The sequence below is a fragment of the Anastrepha obliqua genome, chromosome 2 (genome assembly GCF_027943255.1).
Source record: "Anastrepha obliqua isolate idAnaObli1 chromosome 2, idAnaObli1_1.0, whole genome shotgun sequence".
Classification (NCBI taxonomy): Eukaryota; Metazoa; Arthropoda; class Insecta; order Diptera; family Tephritidae; genus Anastrepha; species Anastrepha obliqua.
Genome location: NC_072893.1, coordinates 58733912 through 58760045, shown reverse-complemented (window position 1 = coordinate 58760045; position 26134 = coordinate 58733912). Strand labels below are relative to the sequence as shown.

The following is a 26134-nucleotide window of genomic DNA, read 5'->3' as shown; positions in this document are numbered from 1 at the left end:
AAATCCAAATATTGATATTTTTGGCGCCATTTTTGATTTCTTTTTTTTGAAATATGCGTTTAGGAAATACTTTTGTAATACAAAGGTTCACATCGTTCAATATTAGGTTGAGTTATTAGTTAGTTAGGCGGCCGCCGTAGCCGAATGGGTTGGTGCGTGACTACCATTCCGAATTCAAAGAGAGAACGTAGGTTCGAATATCGGTGAAACACCAAAATTAAGAAAAACATTTTTCTTATAGCGATCGCCCCTCGGCAGGCAATGGCAAACCTGCGAGTGTATTTCTGCCATGAAAAAGCTTCTCATAAAAATATCAGCCGTTCGGAGTCGCTTTGAAACTGTGGGTCCCTCCATTTGTGGAACAACATCAAGACGCACACCACAAATAGGAGGAGGAGCTCGGCCAAACAACCAAAAAGGGTGTACGCGCCAATTATATACATATATATATTATATATATAAAACCAAGCCAAACCATCACTGAGGATCGGTATCGACTTGAATTGATGCGATTGCGCCGAGCACTGCGCGAAAAGCGGCCGCATTACCCGGAGATGCATGAAAAAGTGATTATACAGCATGACAAAGCTCGGCTTCACGTTGCCAAGCCTGTTAAAACCTACCTGGAAACACTGAGATGGGAAACCCCTCCGCCAAATTCTCCAGATATTGCGCCGACCGATTATCACCTGTTCCGATCGATGGCACATAGTCTAGCTGAGCAGCAGTTCTATTCATATGAAGACATCAAAAAATGGCTTGATCCGTGGATAGCCTAAAAATATGAACAGTTTTATCGTGACGGTATACGAGATCTTCCGTAAAGATGGGAAAAAGTAGTAACCAGCGATGGGCAATACTTTCAATGATTCTCTTGTAACCATTTTTTCAGAATAAAGTTGTACTTTATCAAAAAAGAAAAAAAACAGCGAGAACTTAGTTGCGCACCTAATAAGTATTGAAACATTAAGACTTGCCCAGCTCCCGGGGGCAACATAACCTTAATATTTAAATATAGAATAGATTCATAAGTCCGGTGGCAAAAGCGCAACTTTTTTAATAAGCCACCCTAATGTGTATGCATGCATACATATATTGTATTTATTTATACTGCCAATTATCATGATTTATTATAAATACGATTTTGTAAAGGCATACAAAATTAATATTATTTCTTATTTGCTTATTTACTTTCAGAACGTTAACGGAGACGCCCCTTCTTAGATCTACAGTCGCTTTGTAAGTTAAGAATTTTTTATTGCTATTTACTCTGTACGATAAATCAAGCTTTTTCCTGTAACAAGATAACAAGATTTCGAAAATTTATTCTGATTGAGGGGGAGGGGGAAATATATATATATATATATCATATTATATATTTTGGTGGAACATTTTAATCCTCTAACTCTTCAATAAATGGGTAAATAATTAAATAAATTAATAAATTTGTAAATTTTGCGGGAAAGGATGAAAAATACTTAGAACAGAGGAGTATAGAGGGTAAAAATTGACCACAAAAAGATTTGTCACAAAATTCTACTATAAGTCTCATAAAACCCTAAAGCGCAAGAGTAAAATTAAACGCCAGAAGTAAGTCAAGAGGGATAAGGTGCATTGCAACTTACATACATATGCTCTTATGTACACGTGTGGAAATTTTTTATATTATTAAGAATGTGAAACAAATTGAAATAATTTTCTCATATTGATAAAATTTTTGATAAAATAAAATAAAATAATTTTTTAATATTTCCGGACTTGAATCGGATTCTAAGTTATTAAAAAACTTTTTCGAATTATTTTATCTTATCTCATGTCTGGCGTCATAACCAAGCTTTGCAGAATATCGCCTTATCTACAAAACGCTTTCAAAGTTACTTTCCTACCTAAAGGTAAACATCTAGGAAGGAGGTGCTCGACTGTCTCTTGTTCAATTCCATATCTGCAGTTTCTGCAGCAGTCATTATAGGCTACTGCCTGTCCTATTGTACGAGTGCCAATAAGCCAATCCCGGCCGACAAAGAAATGATTGGGCTTCACTAGCAAATGGCTGTTCTTTAAATATTGTAGGGGAAAATGGGGAGCTGTGAGACACAGGGAGTTGTGAGACATTGTTACCTTTCGGCATTATTCATTTGTTTACATTCGATTTTAAGTGTCAACAAGTGTTCTCGATGCGATCTCACTTTTCAGCTAGCATTGGTCATATTTACACGTATTCGACGTGTCTCTTTAGTTACTGTGTTTTGGAATTTCTCGGTAAGTTTTTTTCATCATTTGTTCTGCGATACATTCGATCAGTTGTTGAAGTAAATTGCAAATGTTAATATATACAAATTATTAATTGTCCTATTAGCTTTGAATTTACACATTCACTTGGGCATGAACGTGTGCACCTAAAGTGCACCTAAAGTGTGCCAATTTACGAACTGGTTATTATACATGTTCTCACTGCGAATCATCAGATTGATGGCATTGCATTTTTTATACACTTTTGTATAACAATTGTCTTTTCTTTTTTATTTTTCATCTTAATAAAGAACTAACAACTAAAATAAGTAATTTTTATTGATTTAAACCATGGTGTCTCACAACTCCCCACATTTTTGTATTTTGTACAATATTATATTTTATATTATTATATACAATTTTAATTTTAAGGAAAATTGTAGTTTTGTTAAACAGGCCATACCAATAGCTTCCAGTATTCATTGACTAAAGATTCCATCGTTGACATATGCAGAATATTAAGATTTTGAGTAATACGGGCCCAAAAACAAAACCCGTCTCACAACTCACCATTCTCCCCTATTCATACCATACATGCTGATTCTGCCATTCATCAGTCGACTGCTGAGAATCTGGTAGAGGTTTATCAAACCCAATTACTAAACCCTCGCTAACTTACTCACTAACAGCCGCCTTTGCAGGGATATTTTGATTATTGATTTGATTTGATGCTCAAGTATTCGTACGCTATACAAAAATTCTGCATTGCTTAGTCAGTCTCTATTTGACTGGGGGTAGAAGGCAGAGATAAAATGACAGCCCGCCTACATGAGCTGAAGATGTCCCCATTCACTGTACTCCAAAAGACGACAGCCTTCGGTAATAGCAAATACTTCGCAGAGTCGGATAAGGGGAAGGACTCTTACTCTCAATCAGCAAGAGAAGAAATTGCCCGATTTGACGCTTAATCGTGAAGGCGCCGGTGCATAAGTGGTGGTTCCAGCCATTCTCTATACCAATCTGGGAGAGGAACGCAAAGGGGTCTATGGAATTCTGTTTTAGACCACATATAATCAGTGTGCCGTTTTACGAGTATACTGGCTGCTAAAGAGAAAGAGTATTGCCATTAATTAGAAAGCTTTAATCAAAATTTGTTTGTCATAAAACTACGAGCAGTTTTGCTTGCAGTTGTTCAATTAGTCGTATCCTTGGACAGCAAATGATAGAAAATATTTTTAACAACGACAGAGACAAAGTTGAATTGACTTCGTAAAGTTTATTTCTGCTTTTTTAATCCAACTATCACCCTCCTCCCGCCCAACCGACTTGAAACAAAAATTTTTTCATAAAAATCTCTCTGTTTGAAAAAAAAAACACCAGAAGCCATAACTTGGAGGAAGAGCTGCGGTCAAAACACTTTACAGAGTATTTACGGTCTAATGACATATATACAGATACACATAATTTTGAGAAAAAAACATGTAGCTTTTAAAAAGTAAAAGTTCCACATTTCAAAAAAAAAAAAAGAAAATCAAAATAGCAATCAACACCCATTTATTTTATGTGTCTGGCTAAACGAAAGGGGAAAACCGGAAATTCCATGCTCAAGCTAAATATGTGTCAGTACGAACACCTGTTAATCTGTAAATCTCCACATCTGTATTGAATGCAGCAAACCAATTAAGCCCATGACGGGCACATATCATCCATGCTTTTTCAGTCGCAGGTGAGAAGCCGCATGCAGGAGTCATCTAAATAATCTGAAACTCAAGTCCAAGTATGGTGATATAAGATATCGTATAACTCACAACACCACCGCCGTCCCACAGAACCGTCGCGCCCGCCAAACGCTCTAGACCGTGGCGACGAAGTTTGCCTCAGGCATGTGAGGCTTTCCAGCTTCGCTGTTTTAATTGCAAATATGGCAATTGAGTGGCACTGGATGTCGTTCAGTCATCACTGTTGCATCGTCATCAACGTCGGTGGCGCCGCTGCCACATGTAAGTAGGCACTTATGTGCATATGTATGTGTGTTGGTATGAACATAATCAAACACTCGTTTGCAGCGTGTGGCAAGTGGCCGTGTGTGGCGCGTCTATGCGTCTGTTATGTGATACTTTGGCCGCCGTTTGTGTGCTATTGTGTCACGCCTCCATGATGGGACGCAATTACGGATGCGCGTTGCTTGTTGATACTGAGCCGTTTGTCATTGACGTTTGCATCTTTGTCATCCTCATCAACATTTGCTGGTTTCATGTTTACTTGAGAGCTCTTGCTCTTGACAACACCATTCCGGGCTTGACTGCGGTGCGCTTGGCTTGCCACACCACCACAACAGCTGCCAATTTTGTAGCTGTAGCTCTCATTTACTATGCTCGTTGTAGATTGAGCCTTTGTCTCAACTTCACCTATAAAAAGTGGTCGAAGGCGAGCAATGTGCATGGAAGATGTCACGCTTTGTGAGGCAGCATGTCGAAAATGGTACTTGAGAATAAGGTCGTTTCCTTGCTGTTGTGCTGTTCTGATTCTTACAGTTGTCAACTGGACTAGTGTTTTTTGTCATTATTATTGTTGTTACGCTCGTGTGTTTAACCAGTGGTGTGCGTTTAATCGTGCGCTGTCTATTTCATCTATTGGTGTTCTCCTACTCGTGTTCCTTGTCTCCGTTTTGGATCCGAGTCACCGACTGCGAAGCCGTGGCCAGAACAATATAAATTCAACAAATATGGGCATGTGTAATATTACCTTGTTAGATAAAGATATACTAACATATGTGTGCATATGTTGCCAATTTACCTTGTCATGGGTTGACTGTTGTTGGTGTTTACTACACTTATGCACCTTCCTATATTGTGTTATTATTAGCGTATTCATTTATGCTTTATTGTTGTGGTTGTTGGTAGCGGATTATGACACACTTTTGCGGCGATTCTGTAGCAGAGAGTAGATCAAAAAGGCTTTTTTGAGAAAATTCTTTGTTGCTGGTCCACTTCAAGGTGCATATGTGTTATCATCCACATACTAGATATAGGTAATATAAAATTGTTTATTGTTTTCCAAAATATTCTCATTGGAGGTCAGTACACTTCTGCATTTGTTTGAAACAATATTTAAAACACTTTTACCACTCAGAAGTGGATCCCTCTAAAATGAGCTTTTTAAAGAATTCAATAGCTTCTAATGGCGTTGAAAAACTTTGATCTCCATTTTTTTTTTGATTTTCTGGAACCAAAAGAAGTCATTAGATACCAAATCATAGGTGGTGGTCGGGTGACCCATTAATTCGATCTTTTGAATGCTCAGAAACTCTTTTATGTGAGCCAATACGTGAGGGCTCACATTGTGTTGGTGAAGAATGATTCGTTTAGCGGCGGTTGGTTTTCTCCGAAAGCCTTCGCCAACAAATGGTTGTATATCAATCATAATTTACTGTTTTAAGATTTTTTAGCGGCATAGTTCCGACATAATCAGATTTTGCTTAGAGGTGCTTCTTCCGCGAACAACTTTTGTTGGATTAAGCTCATCTTGGAATATCGATTTATGTTTCGTTTCCAGCTCATCAGCATAGATCGAAGATTCTTCACTGGTTACGATCTTATACACGAATTTTTTCAACATTTCTATATATCAATCGAGACGATTTCTCTTTTCGGCAACTTTATTGCAATATTTTTGAAAGTATGCTGGAATCACACCATCGATTGTTTCTGGCACAGCAGCCGTGGACGGCCTTAACGAAATTCATCTTTCAAGAATCGACGGTCATATTGGAACTTGTTGTACCGGGCTTTCATAGTGGTTAAGTCTAGTGCTTCAAAAGTTTAAGTAAGTTGATCAATGCACTCCAGTGTCATGAATATTCTCATGGGATTGGAATTAAATCTTTTGGGTGAGATGAATTTTTCAACTCACTGAAAAAGAACAAATAAAGCTCATAAATTTTCAATAAATATATCGAAGTACAGTTCATTACACTTAGCGTTGTAAATACGCAAAATATAAAAGTCAATTCTCGTATGCATGATCAGGTCTCTGGCTAAAGTTTTTATGTCCTCTTGCCTAAGTGGTTTTAAAAAAAGTGGAAAAAATTTTTAAAATCTATGTCCGGACGAAATGAATTATTAAGAAATATGCAGAAAAATTTCTTAGAAAATTTTAACCCATTATCACCCACCTAAATGAGTCGTTTTGGCCCTTACTTTAAAAAAATGTACTGGAAAATTATTCTTTGAAAATTTTTAAAAGAGATCTTCTGAGGCAAACTCTCACATGGCGCACGTTCTTAATAATTTGGTGCTCTAGTGAACTAGCTTTGGGGAAATGATTTATTAAGAAAAGGATAATGAATTTGAGTGAAAAATTATGCTTGTGTTGAAATAACTTTGACGAGTTTGTTTTTCTAGTTTTGATGGAACAGTTAAATTTGGATAAGACTGGCTACCCCTTCAGTATGTAGTAGAGACTAACTCTATTATCAAGCTGCCTATAAATAAATATACCACCAAGTTGAGTGTAGTATTATGTTAGGCTAGTGTAGTATTGCTGCCTCCACTCTTACCTCTTAGATTTGTGCGGCTCGGAACAAAGCTAAATGTTCTTAGTACGCAAGGTAAACCTGGGCTACAGTTGCTCTCTGGAATTTCACTCTCAAACAGCGGACAGGCAGAGCTGGCATCTAAGGTTTTGCATTCAGAGCAGGTTTCGGCAGGGGTATGAGCGGGCCACTTATGCAAATCATACCATTTATCGGTGCATCTTGGTTGGGTAAATTCAAGTGTGGAGTTTGGTGAATAATTTCTGAAGATAAAATATTCATCGGGGGCCTAAAAAGTTTCCAGGTTCATTCGTCATGAGCTGAATCTCGTTATTGCATAGACTTAACTATATTGCATTGCCATTAATTTATAGTGCAGGAAAATGGGGCAAAGAGAGGACAAGAGAGATCAGTAGAGGCTTTGGGATGTGATAGTCCAGAGGTCTTTTATAAAGCACACTTTTTGTTTGATATAAAGCCGTTACCTTTATGCATTACTAACAGTCTGAGGGCTAGTATCAGCTGCAGTAGTTTCAAATATTTGTTGATAAATTGAATATTAAAAATCATCTCCAGTACTGCAAAGTGAGTCGACGGGCGCAGCTTGAGTTGAATATGGACATTAGAAAGGTATGACCATTTTTCGAATGGCATTTATTTTTACTGCCAATTAGCTCTGGTATAATTTAAAAGATTTTTCGCATTAATTTTTGAGGGTAAAATTAACACTTCAATTCCCAGTGCCACCCACAGGTGATGAGAGTGTAAATAAATTATTTTTCAAACCAAAGTGAGTCTAGGGTAACAAAGATGTTGGCTATGCCTTCAAGTTGCTTTGCTGAATACCTATTTTTAATAGAAAAATATCAATTAATCTTATATATGTAGTCTTTACGTGTAGCATAGTTTTTATTCAATGTATGAAAACTTGTTTAAAACTAATTTTAAAAAAATTTTTTAAAAACACTAAATTAAAAAAAAAAATTTCTTATTTATATATTTTTTGCCAAAAAAAATTTTTATCAACTCAGTTTGGCCGGAGAATTTAAGAGTTTTACAAAACTTAAGGTAGGTAGCACACCCTGTGTATGTTCATATGCACTTAAATATGCATATATAGAGTTGTACGCAAAATACAGTTGTATGCAAAATTTGATTTCAATTTTAAAAGCTGCGACAATTGTTTTGTTTTTGTTGTAAATTTTTTAATAGGATTGACTGTGTAGCAGTTACTTAATACTTTTCCATTTGTGACTTAAGCTCATTTACGAGATTTCAACACAGAGCCAAGAACTGTAAAAGGCCTTGTTAGCACCCCTCTAGTAATTGATTAATAAGAGACCCAAAAAATGAAAAAGTATGCTCGCCTTCTGATCTAATCTCACTACAGCGACAATCTAATGAATTGAGCGTAACAAGTAATAGAGAATGAAATTATTGTCGCCAAGTCGTTAAGGTGGAAGCGGTTCAAAGCTAACAAAAATAAAAAGCGAATAACCAAACAATAAATTAGGTAACCTTTGAGAATGAAAAAGGTAGGTAGCCGTAAAGCAATGACGAAAAAGCGAAACCGAAAAGCGGGAAACAGTGTTTGTATAAACACTGAAAAGCCACAAGTTCAAGGTCAACTTTTTTGTTTTTGTTTATTTCACTGCCTGTCCGTCAGTTCATGTGTTACTAAAAGTTTGACTTAGCTGCGCATGCGCCAAACAACGAAAATGACCACAGCATACAGCAGTTGAAGTGGAAACAGCTGCGGGGCTTCAAGTTAACCTCTTCACTCTAATAATATGTGTGTACGTAGGTAAATGCATACATATCTACATATAAAAGCGACTAGTGGCCGACGGCCAGTGGCGTTGACAGCACAAAAAAGCAAGTAATGTTTGAAAGAAGGCAAACAGACGGGCGGACAATTCCACCGTCTGGCGGCCGATTCAGCTCAGGTAGCCACGGAACGCATTTGAAGCGTTTAAGAGTTATTAGTGCGAGCCACAACAGTGCTGCACAAATCAGCATGCACGTACGCCTGCATTAAAATATGTACATTTGTATGTGTGTATGTGTGCATGTACGTATGCGTGTAGGTGCTTGTGGTTGGAAAATGAAAACAAATATGTTGAGATGCGGTTTATTTGTAATGTAAGATGAATAGAAGAAGTTAATGTATTTATGCTTGGGTGTTGGCAAGATTGCTGGCAAGCGCGTGTTGGTTGTGGTCAAGAGCATAGCGGCGGGTGCACAAATGCATGGCTAGCCGGCTCATGGTTGCTGCATTGCTTCTGCTTATGATTTTCATACGCGTTGACCAACATTAAAACGCTAATTGACGTTAAGCTTTTAAATGTGTTTTTATTGTAAATATAGTGCACCTTTTAATGCTGACGCGTGTATCTTGTGCTTTTTTATTATGGTGTGGGGGCTTACGAGTAAAGGTGTATGCACATTAATTTTATTCACGAGGAGCTTTTTGAATAGATGATTTCAATAAATTTATGATTCTTATTTACATTTTTAATTGACTTCAATTTTACATATTTGCATACTGTTTGAGTTGTAGTGGCGAGCCTTTTAGTTAATCTACTAAATTAATAAGTTGTTTGTACTTTCAAGCACTACATTGTTTGCTAAGCATATGCGCATAAGGGGCGGTCATCGACTGGTTTCTTTTTATTTAAAAACATCGTTCATTGAGTTGGTCAATGATTTTTTGCTTTATTAGAAAGAGTGGGTGCTTCTGCTGACCTTGCAGTAACTCAATTCTGTGAAATAAGTTTTTCAAGACTAGACAAAATCGAACGGTGTCTATTCGCAGCTCGGCCAGAGCGAGTGATAACATCTTTGCTAATCTGTAGTTAAAAAAAATTAGTTACTTTTTTCATTCCAGGCAGGTTTTCTACGTATTTTTGTGTATCGAACATAATTCTGGGATGTAAAAGCACCCATAATGGCATAGTTTTGAGAAAAGTGGAAGTAAAACCTCAAGGAGGCGTGTTTTTGGATATTTTTACACTTATTTTTCTCTAAAGCTGATGTGATATAGATTTGAACTTATGCTTAAATTGAAGCTTGAATCTTACACTATAATAGCCATAAAAGCGGGCTAAAAAAAAAGCTATAACAAATAACTTTGAATAAAATGGAGTCAATCCTTTAAGGTCCAGTGATTACGATCGAATTGAAAATTATTGTGAACTAAGCTCCTGAAAATGCTTATTCAGGGGTTTTGGGGTCACTGATTACAAATCTGATATCAGATTTTCAAAATCCGAAATGATGGTAATCAAGAACTTTTAAAATATCAGAGTGTTTAGTTAGTTTGATGACCTTAGCCAAACTTTGTTTTTTTTTGCGCTATTTTGAATTTTCAAAAATTCACTTCGGATTTGTATTGAGTCGCCTCAAAAATCACTTTGGTTTGAGTCGCCATTCTGCGGAAGCCATTGTGGAGGTTTGTATCAGTCCACAAAATTTCGTTTATTATGACTCTATAACCAAATTGATGTTTCCAGCATCGTTTTCGAAGAAATGAGCCAATCAGAGCATCACTCTAAAATCTTCACCAAACTATCACACTATGCAGATGCCTTGGTTTTTCGACAATCGGTGTTTCTTTATACAGCCGTCAAGATGAGACTACACTTCATTCGGAATCTTTTCTCATTGAACGCAAAGTTGAATACAGCAGTTCAATACTCGTAACGTTGTTCAAGCGAAAGGCGATCCATTTCTTACCGAGGAGATGTGATATTGAATTTGTGCCAACTTTTGGAGTGCGAAATAGCTGTCAATATGAAAATACAGTTTATTTAAAAAGAAACCATCCGACGACACACTTTTTATTCACTATCAGTGCTGGCCATTTATCGATTATCCCACAGAGCAACTGTCAGCCGTCATATATTACATTGTCATAAAGAATTGCAATACATGGTTAAAAACACATAGAAATTGTGGTACATCTACTAATCCGAAATGGGGAGGGTTAAGTGGAGATGATTCAAAAATTTCGTCGATTTTTAGGTATTATACTGCACCGATGAGGTATATTTTCAAGCTGATGCTTATGTCGCGAGAAATAGCTTTACATTTTTTTTCAAAATTAAAAAAAGCAGGATAATTTAAAAAAAAAATTAAAAACATTTTTCCAAAAGCTTAAAATTCTGAAAAAAAATTTTTTTTGACAATTGATAAAACTTTCAAATATTTAATTAATACTTAAAAATAAAAAATTATTTTGCGTTATTGAGTCGTTTTTAGAGTTATTTTTTTATAGCAAGCCTATACCTATTAACGAAATAGTGCTTAGTCTGCCAAGAAAAATAGTTCGCTACTATAGTCCGTTACAATATTTTAAAATCACCACATAATGACAAGTTTCGACTATACATTTATTTTATTTTTTTATTTAAATTATTTATTCATAAAAATATAGTTCATTCTATAACAAAGGCCACAATAGTGCAAGTTTCGAGCTTCGTACAATATTTATAAAAAACCCAGCAGCATATTATTAAATTTAATTCATTTCATTAAAATTTTAATTTAATCAGAATTTTAAAAAAACATTTAAGTAAAGTTTTAATTTTTGTATGTACAATTAAATTTTAGTACAACAAAATAAATGTAAGCCCCAAGTAGCTAAAAATTCTCGTCAATTTTCAAAATTCATGTCAAAATCTATGGCAAATTAAAATAATTGAAACAAAATTTGACAAATTAGAGACTAATTAAACAGAAGAAATCAAATAAGTTATTCTACTGATACTACCTGTACCTTAATGATATGCGATAAGTTAAGTTTCCAATTCAAATAAATTTGATTAGAAAAATTGAGTTAAATTGTTTTTGAACGTGCCATTTGTAATTTTAAAAGTTGTGTGGTATATTTTATCGAAAGATCTTACTCTCTAAATACTGAAACTAATTTGATATTTTTATTATATTTTATAATATTTTATAATTTACATACAACAAAAGAAAGTGTATGCCCCGTATTGACAAGCTTTGGCTATTTATTTATTTCTTTTTTAATTCCAATAATTTTTATAGTAAAAATATAGTACACCCTAAAAGAAAAACTACATAAAAAACTGTGTATAAAATTTATATAAAATCTACAAATTTTCATTAAAATTTCAAACACATTCCTCAGAATCTTTAGGTAAAATCTGGTTGTGCTGATTTGTAAAATATTTATAGCTCATTGAATTTTTATATAATAAAGAGCGAGTTTTAAGTGGCTCAAATATCGCGCTGATGGGTGGTTTTCCATATAAACAAAAAATGTCGAGTGTGCTTTTAAGTTCCTCGCGTCTGCTTGGTTTCTTGACTCGTCACTGCGTATACGCAACCAAACGTGTTCTGCTTCTAATTTTCGAAAAATAGGGGAGTTAAATTTTAAGAGCAAAAAATATGATTTAACCTGGTCTACAAATATTTATAATAATTTTCGTACTTTTATTTGAAGAGCTCAATAATTAAATTTTTTCTTTTATTGTTAAAACGACCTTGCGCTCACAAAATAAATGTAAGCAAAGAATATATTCGATTTCTGATATTAGCGCAGGCTAAACTGTGACAGAAAGCTTTAGATATAAATTTCACAAATTCAGTTCAAACAAGAAATTCATACGTTAACATTAAGATTTCATTTTATCCACAAAATCCATGCAGCACAAAAAACTTACTTGTATTTTTGATATTTCAGTTTATGTATTTTAGTTACTACGAAAAAAAGTAAGAATTTTCTGCTTCCATGCCATGCATACACATATTTCACATATGTAAATAATAAAGTCCAAAATAGAGGTCGTCTTGATGATACACCCTACATTATATGTACATATGTAACAAATAAGATTTATTAGTCTTTTTCTAGCTAGTTTAATTAGAGAAGGTTGCTTTTCATTAACGTAGAGTTATGCTTTTTATTTCTTTATTTTGTTTTTGTCTTTTTATGCATATTTCGAATACTTAATTATTTTTCGATAATTTACAACAACCAACGCGGTTTCTCAAATTCTTGGCAATTTGAGCTTTTATAAAATACAAAAAAAAAATGTTATGAAATTTCAATGAAAACACGTTTCTTACTAATTTGGTTTAAAAAATAAATATATAAAGAAATAAATTCAATTTAAGGGACAAAAGTAGGCCAAAACAGCTGTAACACTTTGAAATTTATGAAAAAATTAAAAAAAGGAATAGCCCACAAATCTTAATGAGTTAATTAAGAGCACCTACGACACACATATTTCACCTACAGATACCCCTAAATACCCGCTCGAGTCGGGCTGCATTGTTAGTATTATAGCAAGGAAACTCCTCAGGAGAAGACATTGATTCAACTGACCGAAAACGATTAACTATATTTATTAGTGGATGTCTATGTAGTATGTATTATACGTGTTGTGCATATGTATGTATGTATATATGTACAACTGTATGCTTGTTCACATCTTCATTAGCCCAGGTGGCTGCTCACATTTTAACTTTTTGTATATTGTACCTCATATGAACTTTGTTGTATTTAAGGTGAATACAGTGAGTAAGCTATGAAAAATATTCAATTTTCTGGGGCATGTGTCAATGAGTTGCTACTTATTTATTTATATCGTTTTTTCTTGTTGGTAACGTTATATCTTACACCTGGTTGCACTCAAATGAGTTGGAAATCATTTATTGATTTTTCGATATCTCATTTGGCTTTTGATACCTTTTTTTAATTTTATTGATTTATCACATTTTTTTGCTTTTTTTTGCTTGACTTACATACCAGTGCGCCATTAAGGAGACAATGAATGTGTGATCCTTCGCCTTCCTTTCTTTCCAGTGAAAAGTCATAATTCTCGCTAAAGGGAGGATATTCGTATCATATTCTGGTGACACGAGGGTTTAAGTATAAAAATAAAATAAGTCCCCCTGCCTTCCTGAATCAAACATTTATTGAATCACTGCTGAAGTTGAGATTGGCTTCTGTGCTTAATATTATAGATTTTTTTACGCAACGCCGGTATTATGTAACGTTTAATATTAATTGGTACTTCTACAAATTTTACAATAAAAAAGTGCACTTTTCTTGTACTTTCTCCGTTAATTTTTGACATTTTTGGGTTGACGGTACTAGGCTTTGCCATAAACTTCAATAGGCTTCCATATATGCAAATTCGAGCTTTTGTACCTTGTATGAAAGAAGAGGCGTGAAACCTCAGCGAAAAAAAATTGTCAACAATAGTCACTTAAAACTTACACTTTGTAGTATCAAAATTCAATGGGCTATACACCTGCATACCGAGAAAAATTCTGGTTAAAAAGTTGAAATTGAATGAAATTTTGAAAAAAATTTTGACAATTTTTACAAAGCTTGTAGTTTAGCGGTATATGGTTTTTGTTGTAGTGTGAAATTAATTTTTGCAAATAAATAATGGTGTGTTTATAGTTATGTAACGGGACTTATATGGGAAAAAGTCCTATGGATACGGCTGTATAAGTGTAAGGTCACACAATCACTTGCTCCTTCTCGTTCGGTGAGGTATAACTAAAGAAATTGTGAGCAGGAACTTTAAAAGCCATTCTTTTTTATACAGATATTGAAAAAACTTAACGCAACTGACTTTTAATTTATGAGAAAATTAGCTCTACGTATGAGCATAGTGAAGAAGACCTAATCTAGATACCTGCTATTAGCCGCTATTAATTGTTTTATTCACACCTCATTGCAAATGTATCCAGTAAACCAGTTCTGTCAGAAGGAAATCCGGCCATAAAAGTAAAATTCTCTAGTCCAGCTCCAGGCAGAAATTTTACTAGGGGTTGATAGCATTTGGGCAGTACCTAACTTTAAATGACGGCTTTAGGTTTTCCGATCGGAATTTATTGCAAGACCTAAAGTATCAGACAGGATAATCAGAACCTGCTGCGACAGTTAAGCTGCTCTGAAGGCCTCAGAAAGCGCTCGTACTCTTTCAAAACAGTGGAGGAATGTAAGTTGCGGCTATACTCCGTTACAAGGTGGAATGAGCTTGAACTTGGGTGGGTGTCGCGATGCTGTAATGTTCAAACGGTGGCTGATGAAGTGGCGAATTGCGATTCTTTGGATCGACTAGAACCAATTTTAGGACCAAGTATAGCAGTTTGGTAGATCAAGGTTTTCATTATTAAAGCTTATGATAGCCATTGGTGCAGTACTGACACCTGCAGCACAAGTAAGTGTGTTCTGAAAAGGTCTGACAGAAAATCCATCTGTCATGCCATAGATGTGCTTTGAATCACCGCGGTTGAATTTATTTAACATTTCTGTACACCAACCGACACAAGCCCGTTTTTCGGCAACTGTCAATTTGGCAGTATCGAGCGAGAACAGATCTTCTTGATGACCAAATGTTGAAGCAATAATGAATGTATGCTGATCCCTCTCCTGTCTAAGATATAGGCATGACGACTTAAGTTATCCATTGTCACAACAAATATTTTTTTGCGATTTTCTCCAAATCCATCCTGCAAGGATCGACGGTAACGTTGGAACTCTAAGAGTGGTGTTTCAATGCCAAAAGTCGAAGTAAGTTGATCAATGCACTTCCACGTCTTTATAATCCTCGTCGACTATCGTACTAAATTGTTGGACTATAATTTTCACGAGCTAATTTCATCTCTTGGACAAGACGCATTTTTCAACCCAATGGAAAAAGAGCGAATAAAGCTCGTAAGTGACGACGTCTTACATATAACGTTACGCTAAAAAATACCAAAATACATCGAATGACAACCACCACATCACACGTAGTGTTGCAAAGACGACATTGTTAAAAGGCTATCTACGTATTATGTGGATTACTAAGTTTATGAAGAAAAGTCGTTGACCTTTTTGAACGATTTTAAACCACATTTGCCTTGTCAACTGGCATATAGGTTCGGCAGCCCATTTGTTATTTGCCATCTTGATGCAAATCAATTCATCTTTAAGCCAACACTTACAAGAAATTAGTGGAATATCTAACCTTTGCAGAACTTTGCAGAACTTTGCAGAAACATAGCTTCGCACGTGTAATTTTGTTCACTTCCTCGCTCGCTCGTTTGCGCTAATTTTTCCAGTGACATAATAATTATCTAAATTTATGTTTTCTTCTAAGTTATTTGCTTCTTTCCTCAAAGCTACTGTCGATGATGTCATTCAAAGGGACATTGAATTTTGGACTTTCAGCAACTGTTTGGTTTGTCTCTTGCAACATCTCACACCTATTTAGATAGAGCATGGAATATTAATGGACTGGTTTCTTTTGCTGAATTTTATTGTTCTCGTACGATTGATTGAACAAAGAAACCACTCAACAAGCGACCACCACTTATGCAAATTTTTCAAGACACCAGAAAGAGCTAAAGATCAAAAGAAGTTAACACCAAACAATAAGCGTACAACCACAGCTTAAGTAAACAACTGGCAACCGACTGAATTCACAGCCTGAGGTTACAAGCGTGGCATTGATTAGAGAATTTTGAAAAATTAAACTGGTGTCAGCATTTATGAATTTTTCAATAATATTTTACGATTGTCATCAATATGTGGTGATTTGAAAAAACAAAAACGAAAAAAAATGTAAAAAGAATTAATGAGCCAAGTTTTTGTGGTGCTATGCTCGTAGGTGTGACGGAAAAGATTAGCACATACGTTTATTACACTTTAATTTAATGTAATGACATTTGCATGTATTTGACGGATTGTCCATAAACATGTTTTTATGTATGTATGTATGTTTATATGAATATTTCTTGTCGATTGACTTGAAATTACAAAAAAGGGGCCAATGTAACTACATATTTTTATATTGGAAATTTACCACATACACTTTAAGCATAAATAAGCTTGTTATGTAATTATTATAGTGCCAATGAATAAATTTGATTGGAAAAATTAGTTTTTATTGCACCTCTAGGTGGGTCATCGATGGGCTGTAGAATTATTGACATATGTACTCGTAAGTTAGGCTCACATTAAAAATACCTGTTTAAATTTAGGTAAATTGCTGGTGGTTACTTTTAATTTAATAACTCACACAGACATACCGAGCTTCCCTCACAACGCCGTTTAAATTAAAAGTTATTCCGTTTTAAAAGTTGGAATTTTTTCCGATGCCTTCAGTGCACAAGTCTCTCGCAGTACATATGTATATACATATAATCCATAAATACTTTTTATTTGTTTGGCAGTAGTGACGCTCAAGCACCCAATTATTGCTTGAAGCGCCATTTTGACACAAGTACTCTAGGCTAAACCCCTGCTGTTTCCGGTTATCACGACACTGGGGTACTGATCACCAAGTAGACTTAGATTACGTAGACAGAATGTAAATACGGGGTCATAATTGCTTTATTGGCTCACGCTTGCGAGATATTTTACATTGATCAAAAGGTTCCCGGAATATATTAAGATAATTCAAAATGCAAGTTTATTCCTCAAAAGTGATATTATCGCCTTCAAACGACTTCCCATCATCTGCCATGCACTTATGCCAGCGTTTGATCGAGCTCTCGAAACATTTCTGGAAGTCTATTCTCGGTATAGCCATCAGAGTTGTTTTCGATTTTTCCATTTCTTCCTTTCGGCTGTAAGAACGCGTCTCCCGTAGTAGTTTTTTGACTCGATCAAACAGAAAAAAATTATGTAGGTGGATTCGATGGCTGTTATGATGACATTCGTTCCATTCTTGCTAAAAAATTCACGGATAATGAAAATCGAATTCATAAACTACAATTTCTTGAGCGGATCCATAACCAATATGCAAGTCCTCTACCAGCGCTCTGATGGTTAATTTGCGATTATTGACCAACTTTTCTTTTATTTTATTGATATTTTCATCAGTTCTCGGTGTCTTTGGGGTTTTCGCACCATTGAATCAATTTTTAACGCAAAGTTTAATACAAACTGTTGTAAATTCAAATCCATTCTGAAACTGTAAAAATTCGAAAACACGTGCAGATGTAGATTTACTCAAGATGGCATAACTTTTAAAAATGTAAAGCAATGGAGATAAAATTTTGGTAGGAATGTTAATCATAGATGTGGTAACCTAACTGGGAACTTTTTGATCAAGGTGAGATATTGCCCTATATTTAAGGTTACATATCATTACGATTTCTGTTTGTTTTTTTCTTTTTGTTAAAAAAGTCGTTTTCTTTCGAATGCCGTCGAATTTGCTCTTATCTAGTTTTTTCTCGATGTATTGAATTTTAAAAATTTCTAACTTCTTGTCGTCTGCGTAGTCCCTTGTAGATTATTGGATATTGAGAAATTTATAAATTAAACATCTGTATTCCATATTCCGGATCACTGCGCGTGGACAGCGTAGTGTTACTTCGCCGCCGCCTGAGGTATTCGGCTGGGTATCTAGACATGTAATGAGCTGTCTATTGAGTGGGCTATCGACTTTAAGTTCGATTGACAATCTTTCCCTATTCTAAAGCTTATGGTACTTGAATGTATCGAGAAACTTAACTCACTAAGAATGCACAACTGAATCCGGCTAATTTGGGTCTCAGGTCATAGGGGTATAACTGGGAATGAAGTAGAGGGCGCATTGGTGAGAGTGGCTGCGGCCTCGCCTCTAATAGAAGTCGAGCCCTTCCTTGCCATGGGACAACACACCATCAAGGAGAAGCTCAGGAGTGAAGATCTAGGGCTAAGGAAGGTTTGTTAGCACTAAACTTTGGAGGGTAAACCCAAAAGAGGTTTAAACAACTCATAACCCTCCCCGAGGATAATCTGAGAATGCTCACGGGCAGCCTCAGAGGCCACTGCAGACTGCGAAGTCATCTGCACATGATCGGGATTTGGTCTTCGGATTCTTGTCGTTTCTGCGACCAATTCCCGGAGACTTCTATGCACCTTCTCTTGGAATGCTATAGCGCTGCGCGGAGAAGGTTGAGAAATCTTGGCCAACTGCAGAAAGAGAAAAGGCACATATACTCAATCCAACCCAGCTTTATCCTGAGCTTAACAAGGGAATTGGACTTAAATGAGGTACTGTGATTAGTAGAGGGTACAAAATACCATTAGATCGAAGTGCAAACCTCAGTCATTCATTCATTCAAAGTTTTTGCAAATGCAAAAGCATGCCTTTCGTGAATCTTCTCATGTACTTCTGTACTTCATACTTATACTCTGTAAACTCCCAATGGTGATCAATCACCATCGCAATCCACCCTATTTCGATTATATTCCACCTGCAATCGTTCTCCAACCTTCGCGAGATCGTTTGTAATCGGTTGTTGTGCTTGAAAAAATCGATGATGTACGTGAACTCACACTACAAAGTCGTCATGTGGCAGACCGTGAGATGGTGGCATGCTTGACCATAATATTCACTTGCTTTCATCATCGAAAAAGATTTGTTCACTGCATAATATGACAATCCCTCAAAAAAGACTCCTGACGACTGTTTCGAAAACTGGTTCAAACGCATGAAAAAATTGATTGACGAAATAAAGTAATGTTTTAATATAAATACTTCTTTTTTACATTACATTTAGGCTGCCGTAGCCGGATGGGTTGGTGCGTGACTGCCATTCGGTAGTGCTTGGGCTCGAAACCCCGAGAACAAAAAACCAAATAATAAACAATTTTGTTTCTAATAGCGGTCGCCCCTCGCTGGCAATAGAAAACCTAGCATATTTCAGTCAGTTTTTTTGACCATTCAAATAAGTAATACGAGTATTTTCCTGACTTAAATCAGATAATGTTGTATAAGTATAGAACTTGTGTAAGTGCCTACATGAAGTGATAAGGTCACCACTTATGGATAATTTTTGGCTTTATTATGCGTTTTGTTTTTCAAATTAATTTGAATTATTGAGTTTTTTGATAAACTTAATTTTTTAACTAAAACCCCATAAATTAAAAATTGTTTCAACATTCATTTAATTCTATCAACATTGCGTTAATTAGAATTTAAAAAATGGGGTATACAGATTTATTAATCATTTCATTCCAGTATAAAAACGTGCAAGTTTGAAATGACTCAAAATTTACGTAGATTTATAAAATTTGTTTTCCTTGGCGGTGTTGCGCATTTTCTCCATAAAATGAATGTACGACATTTTTTTATATTGAATCCTTAGCTTCCTCCTTCTTCCTTCTTCTCCATGCATGTCGGTCCTTAGCCAGACTATGATACTGGGTAACTACTATGCTTCTTAGATCGTCCCCAACGTCGTCTAATCATCGTTTCCGCGGCCCTCCTGGTGCTAAATTAATCATCCAATCTTGTTTTTGAAAACCTTTTTACTAAATAAATAAAAATGATTTTCTTCTTCTTCTTATTCTTTTATTATAGGTTTTCACCTGTTTTTCTTCACACAATTACATATTTATAAATTACAAAGTATTATTAAAATTCAAAATGACGAAATGTTATTGTCCTTCCGCTGATGTCGAAATCCAGCTTTCGCGCCATCTCTTTGGTATTCCAGGTACGCGCTTTCCATATAGTATATAGTCCCTCGCTATTCGGCTAATTCTGTCGTCACTAGCTCTAGACACGTAATCATTCCAAGCTCGTCTTCTTGTTCTTATAAACTTCACTACGTCATTAACGCCAATTTCGTCACGAATGACCTCGTTTCTAATGTAGTCAAGACGTGTTTTTCCTACGATGAATCGTAGAACTTGCATTTCAGCTGTACACAGTAGCTGTTTTGTTTCTGCGTTTTCAGCTCGTGCTTCGGCTCCATAGGTCAGGATTGGTTTTATTACAGTCTTGTATATATGCGTCTTGCTTTCAGTAGTCATATATTTGTTCCACCATACAGCATCCCTAATGGAACCTGCAATACGTGCGCCATGCATACATCTCCCTCTGACTTCCTTAATAATGTCGCGGTCACTGGATATTTCTATCCACAGGTATTTAAATTTCATAACTTGCTCTATCATCGTCCTTTTTATTTCAAGTTTGCATGATGATTTTGAATAATGAAAATCTTTTGATCTTTGTCACTCCACGCTTGTCTATTGTAACTGCAGCTGTCTAATTCACAAGTGCCTAATTTTAATGAGGTACGACGCCATTTATAAAAATTATAAATCTTCCGATAGGATGATTAATTTTGCACCACCTTGTACAACAGAAACACTTCCTATATTCTATTAAACTTAATGAGAGGCCTTGATGTGCCGTCAAAATCGATGTTTCAAAATGCACTGGTATGACTCCATTAATCGAAAGTAGCCATGATTGCTTTTGATGCCTCAACATATTTTGTACCTACATACCTACATTCATACATCGGTGATGTACACAAGCCATCCTACCTTGACCAACGGAAGCCTCTTAAATTTTTTTCGCAATTGCGATTTGTTTAAGAAATATATCATTCAATTAAATTCTCTTCATCTGGACTTGAGACCTTTGTGGCAAAAAACCATTAATCAAACTTCTAAGCTACTATTAAACGCCCATACTTTGAAATACAAAACAAAACAATTAGAATTATGCAATATTGCAAATATCATACTAAATTCACAAAGAGTTTCGCCTCGACAAGTACAAACACATACATACATATATATAATATTTTACTGTAGCTGAACCTAGTTGTGGGTCATAAGACCAGCATCAACAAGGTTTTTAGCCGTTAAAACGAATGCTTGTATATATGTATGTGTACTTGCATTCTATATTTCAATAGGTGTGTGCACGACTCGAAATCGGAGTGTAAATGTGCAAAAGATGCTGAAATGTGAAATTGAAACTTTTGCTAAAAGCGCATTTTACCTTCAACCCCATTCAAAGCTTTCAGTCGCCTTCCGCTTTTCTGAGGACAAATATAGGTGCATGCAAATAGATGAGTGTAGGGTGTGCCATTAAGGTCATATATTTTGAAGTTTAAGTTTTAAAAGAACTGTAATTCTTTTAAATTTCTTTATATTTTTTATTCTCATGAGGAGTGGAGTTAAAGGTCAAATATTCCCAATGTTCGTCTTTTGATGAATTTGTGTGACATTTTGTTTTAGTACTGGCACAATTCCATCACTGGTTTATAGTTGAGTTCATGAATATTCTTTGATTATTGGCGTATATTTTGTTTTTTTATTTTATTTATTTTTTCAAGCCCAAGAGCAGGAATTTCCAGTGACATCAATTCACATCACTTTTGCGCAGGATATAGACATTTTCAATCCAATCATTAAAACATTTATGAAATGAGTTTTCCGTTTTCGATTTCCGTCAACTATCAACCGAAAACGGGCGCCTCGAAGTGGTAATTTACGTTTTGGTAAGATGTAGATCTAAGTTGGAAAGATCAGGTGGTGAAGGACTTGGCTTCACGTATATCCAACTGGCGCCGGCCAGCACGAAATAGAAACGACTGACGCGCTTTGTGAATCTCGGCTAAGATCGCGTAAGAGGTTATCGCGCCAATCAAGAAGAAGAAAAAGAAGCGAAAAAAATCAGCTGGAGTCATGCTACATGAATACGGTTGTTAAATTTTTGACCGAAAATTCGTTCTTTATTGGATAACGTGGTGTTATAATGACTTTTTTCCACAATGACTTGATAACTCAACCATCTGACCTCTTGTTTTGTTTTTTGTACTTTGAAAATCGCTTTAAACGTTTTTTTATGACTAATACCCGATAGTTTCTTAATAGAATGTAACTACTCAGTTCGAAGTCCACACCCCACATAATATCTATTCAATTTCTACCTGTTTCACGTTCTTGTATGTCCCTGCGAAGGTGTCAACGTCGTAAGCTGTATGCAACCGACGTAAAATGTCTAGAAAATGGCGCTAAATTAAAAATAGGCGGTACTAGTGGATCACCCAATACGTAAATATAGTGTAAGCGTATTTGTAAAAGTATTTGCTGAGTCTATCGGTGAATGACCTAAAGAAAAAATAATAAATGGCAAAAGGCAAATATTGGTTGAAATACTGAAGGTATTTTATGGGTGAATGCAGCAATGGCAAAACAGCAAAAACAGCAATAACAACAGTAACATATTTGACATCTTCATCTATGCGCTAGTTGTTATTATACGTGCATACACACGTATACTTCGCGTCAATCACGGTCTTCCATCTTTACGGACGCACAATTCTTCACTGTCAATCATTCAAAAGCATCAATTAAACCGACTTCATTCAATAACTCAGATCAATCGATCGTATAATCGATAGTGCGCTTTTGTTATGGGGTGGGGCAACATCGAATTGTTTTCGGTTAAAGTCAAGTGAATTTTATAGTAAATAACATAAAACAAAAGAGCATATAACTGTTCTTGAGCTTATTCAATGCATTAGTTTAGGTAAGCTATTGATGCAAAATAGGTAAAAATATTTATTAACAAAAATCGATTGTGATTTATGAGCTGCGCTTATAAAATTGGCAATGAATTAACATTTACTCAATAAAATTCTGTAGATGCTTGACTGCCGTTCGCTTTGATGTGGCCCTATGTTCATTGAATGCATTAGGCGTCACTTTAATGGACGCTTTTGACGCTTTTCCTTTGCCTTCCGGCCATATCTAACACTGAGAATACGCTACCAGCCGCCAAACCATGTATGCCAATAATAACAGTGACTCCCAAAAACAAAACCAAAAAACAAAAAAGCCAATCACACCGTAAATCGAATGGCAATAAATTCAAGTTAAATGATTTTTAGTGTTAATCGTTTATTTATGAGATAAATGCATATGTGTGTATGTATGCTTAAAATATAAATGCTCAGCAAAGCGGTTTTGCAGATTTTGAACAAAAGACTTGCCGCAATAAAGAAATGATTGAAAACCTGAACATAAATGCGCACACAATCGACGCTGACATGCGGGAGCTATACATTTTTGATTGGTATTTTCTTCACGGATACGGGCACGGCGCGAATGCGTATATATAGTATGTACTTAGGCACTCTTAGATTTCATACATTAGTTTTAAGAATATTTCTTAGAATCGATTTGATTGAGTGGAGTGAGTAAAACCGAGATAAAGAAATGCATATAATGGGTGTTTTTCAAGAGCTTAAGAACTTAAAATGATAATACACAAGAGAAATGTTTCTTGGTATAATTTCATGGCATTTATCTTTTGAATATGACATCCGGCACATATCCGCCGTAGCTATGTGTTTCAGAGTCCATTCGTTCCATCAGTTCAATTTTGGACTACTTTTTTCAATAAATCTGAAAAAAAAATCTAAATCCAATCGCAAAAATGCGACGCAAGCGATGGTCGTTTGGCTTCAATTCTTACACGAGCTGTATTTTATAGTCACGTAAGGAAAGATCCTTACGTAAAAATTTCCACGTAGTCGAAGGACAAAGGACAAGCTGAGAACGAGGACTAATCGACGCTTCCGCGTCTTCTTCAACATTTCGCTCTATGAACTTCGCGAAGAGATTTGTTTATTTATTTATTGCTCTGGTATTAAACGATTCATGATGACTTGCCAAACCTTATATATATATATATATATAATTGGCGCGTACACCCGTTTTTGGATGTTTGGCCGAGCTCCTCCTACTACTTCTGGTGTACGTCTTAATGTTGTTCCACAAATGGAGGGACCTACAGTTTCAAGCCGACTCCGAACGGCAGATATTTTTATGAGGAGTTTTTTCATGGCAGAAATACACTCGGAGATTTGCCATTGCCTGCCGAGGGGCGACCGCTATTAGAAAAATGTTTTTATTAATTTTGGTGTTTCACCGAGATTCGAACCTACGTTCTCTCTGTGAATTCCAAATGGTAGTGACGCACCAACCCATTCGGCTACAGCGGCCGCCAAACCTTACTGAACTCAAATGTCAACAAAGGTTGTCATTTCCAGCTGTCAAACTATAGTTGTCATGCAGCTAAAAAACATACGATACTATAGAGTATTAATATACAGGGTGTCACATGAAGAGCGCTAAATTTCTTAGCAAAATGCACTAGAAAGCGCGAAAGAACTCTCAAAAAAGCGTCACGAACTGGTATGTTCTTTCAGCTTAAATGGAGTATCCGGGGGGAAACTCGGGGTTTCAACTTTCACAAAGCCAAGACTTCAAGTTAGACACCGCAGACGAATGCGAGAACGGGTAAGAAGCAGAGAAGTGGAGAACTTGATAAAAAATCACAAGTCATTGAGGAAGCAATCACAAAATGACGCTCTTGGAAACTATTAAATCTGAATTTAAAGGCAAAATTGCAATGAATTTGATGTGAATAAGAAAGCACCATAAAAATTGGCGCATGTGGTTAGGTACAGAGCGCGTTACTACAGACCAGAGCTAACTAGAAAATGTGACGCCGCCGGCAGTCAGATCTACGTTACCGGAACGATCCCGACTTAAATCCGGCAAAGAAATGTGACTGCAGCAGCTTGTAAGTGGAAGTTGTATGCTGTTACAACAACTACAACAGTAGAAAATGCACAGCTTGACGTTCTAATTTAGGAACAGCTGTTATGCATAGAAAAAAATATCCGATTAAAGCACTCCTTATATCGCTTTGATTCTTCTAAGGAAATATTGGATCTATTCTTTATTTTCCGTTTTCTATTTTTCATTCCATTTTGGCCAAATACTGTTCTATTTTATTAATGGCATACCGAATCTTGACTTTCAGGGATTGTTCTATGTTATTGGCATACACCGAAAGGTCCGAAAGAAATAATTTCAGCGGCATCATTCACATAACCTTAGGCGCCCATTGACAATGTCGTGGCGCGTGATAATACGATTTCCGCAAAACTCTTACTATTTCGATACTGGATTCTCACAATTTCTAAGCGCTATGCTTCCGTGTACAGAATTCTCTATGACTAAACCTAAATGTTCACTGATAAGAGCTATAAAACAACAAAAAAACCCAAGCGTTGTGCTAAATTCGAAATGGGCTGCCTTAATGGAACACCGTTCCATAATATGCACTTGTATTTGTGAAATAAAAAAAAAAGCGAAACCAAAAAAAAAAATTAAAAAAAGTAATAATAATAACAGAGTGGCGCATACAGCATTGATAGATTTAGGTCAAATTCTTCACACCCATCTCACTCATGCTCGTCTTTTGCTTTTACCACAAATAATGAAGCTTAGGTGCGTAAATTCGTACTTCTGTAATTCTTATTAGTACTTGTTTAATATTATGCAGTATTTTTTCTCCTCTCATATATTCGTTGCTGTCTCCCTATAGCAGATTTTATAATTGTCTTCTATTAGTAGTCTAGTAGAGGACTAGACAACAGTGCGCAGTTAACAATTGCTGACCTAACAGCAATATCATATCATCAATATCAATAACCTATCACCCTTAAACTGTCAGATATAGTTTTCAAGTATGTTAGCGTTAGAAATTTAAGACTTTTCCACTCATTCGGGGTCGTTCTTTT

General features: G+C 35.8%; 1 protein-coding gene across 2 annotated transcripts in view; it reads left to right on the top strand.

Moving 5' to 3' along the window:
* LOC129236924 (GAS2-like protein pickled eggs) overlaps positions 1–26134 on the top strand; it is a 223344-nt gene that overhangs the window by 59204 nt on the left and 138006 nt on the right. For both annotated transcript variants that reach the window (XM_054871228.1, XM_054871229.1), the window contains exon 2: positions 1198–1239. The gene's annotated coding sequence lies outside the window, so the exon portion shown is untranslated. The remainder of the gene's footprint in view (positions 1–1197; positions 1240–26134) is intronic.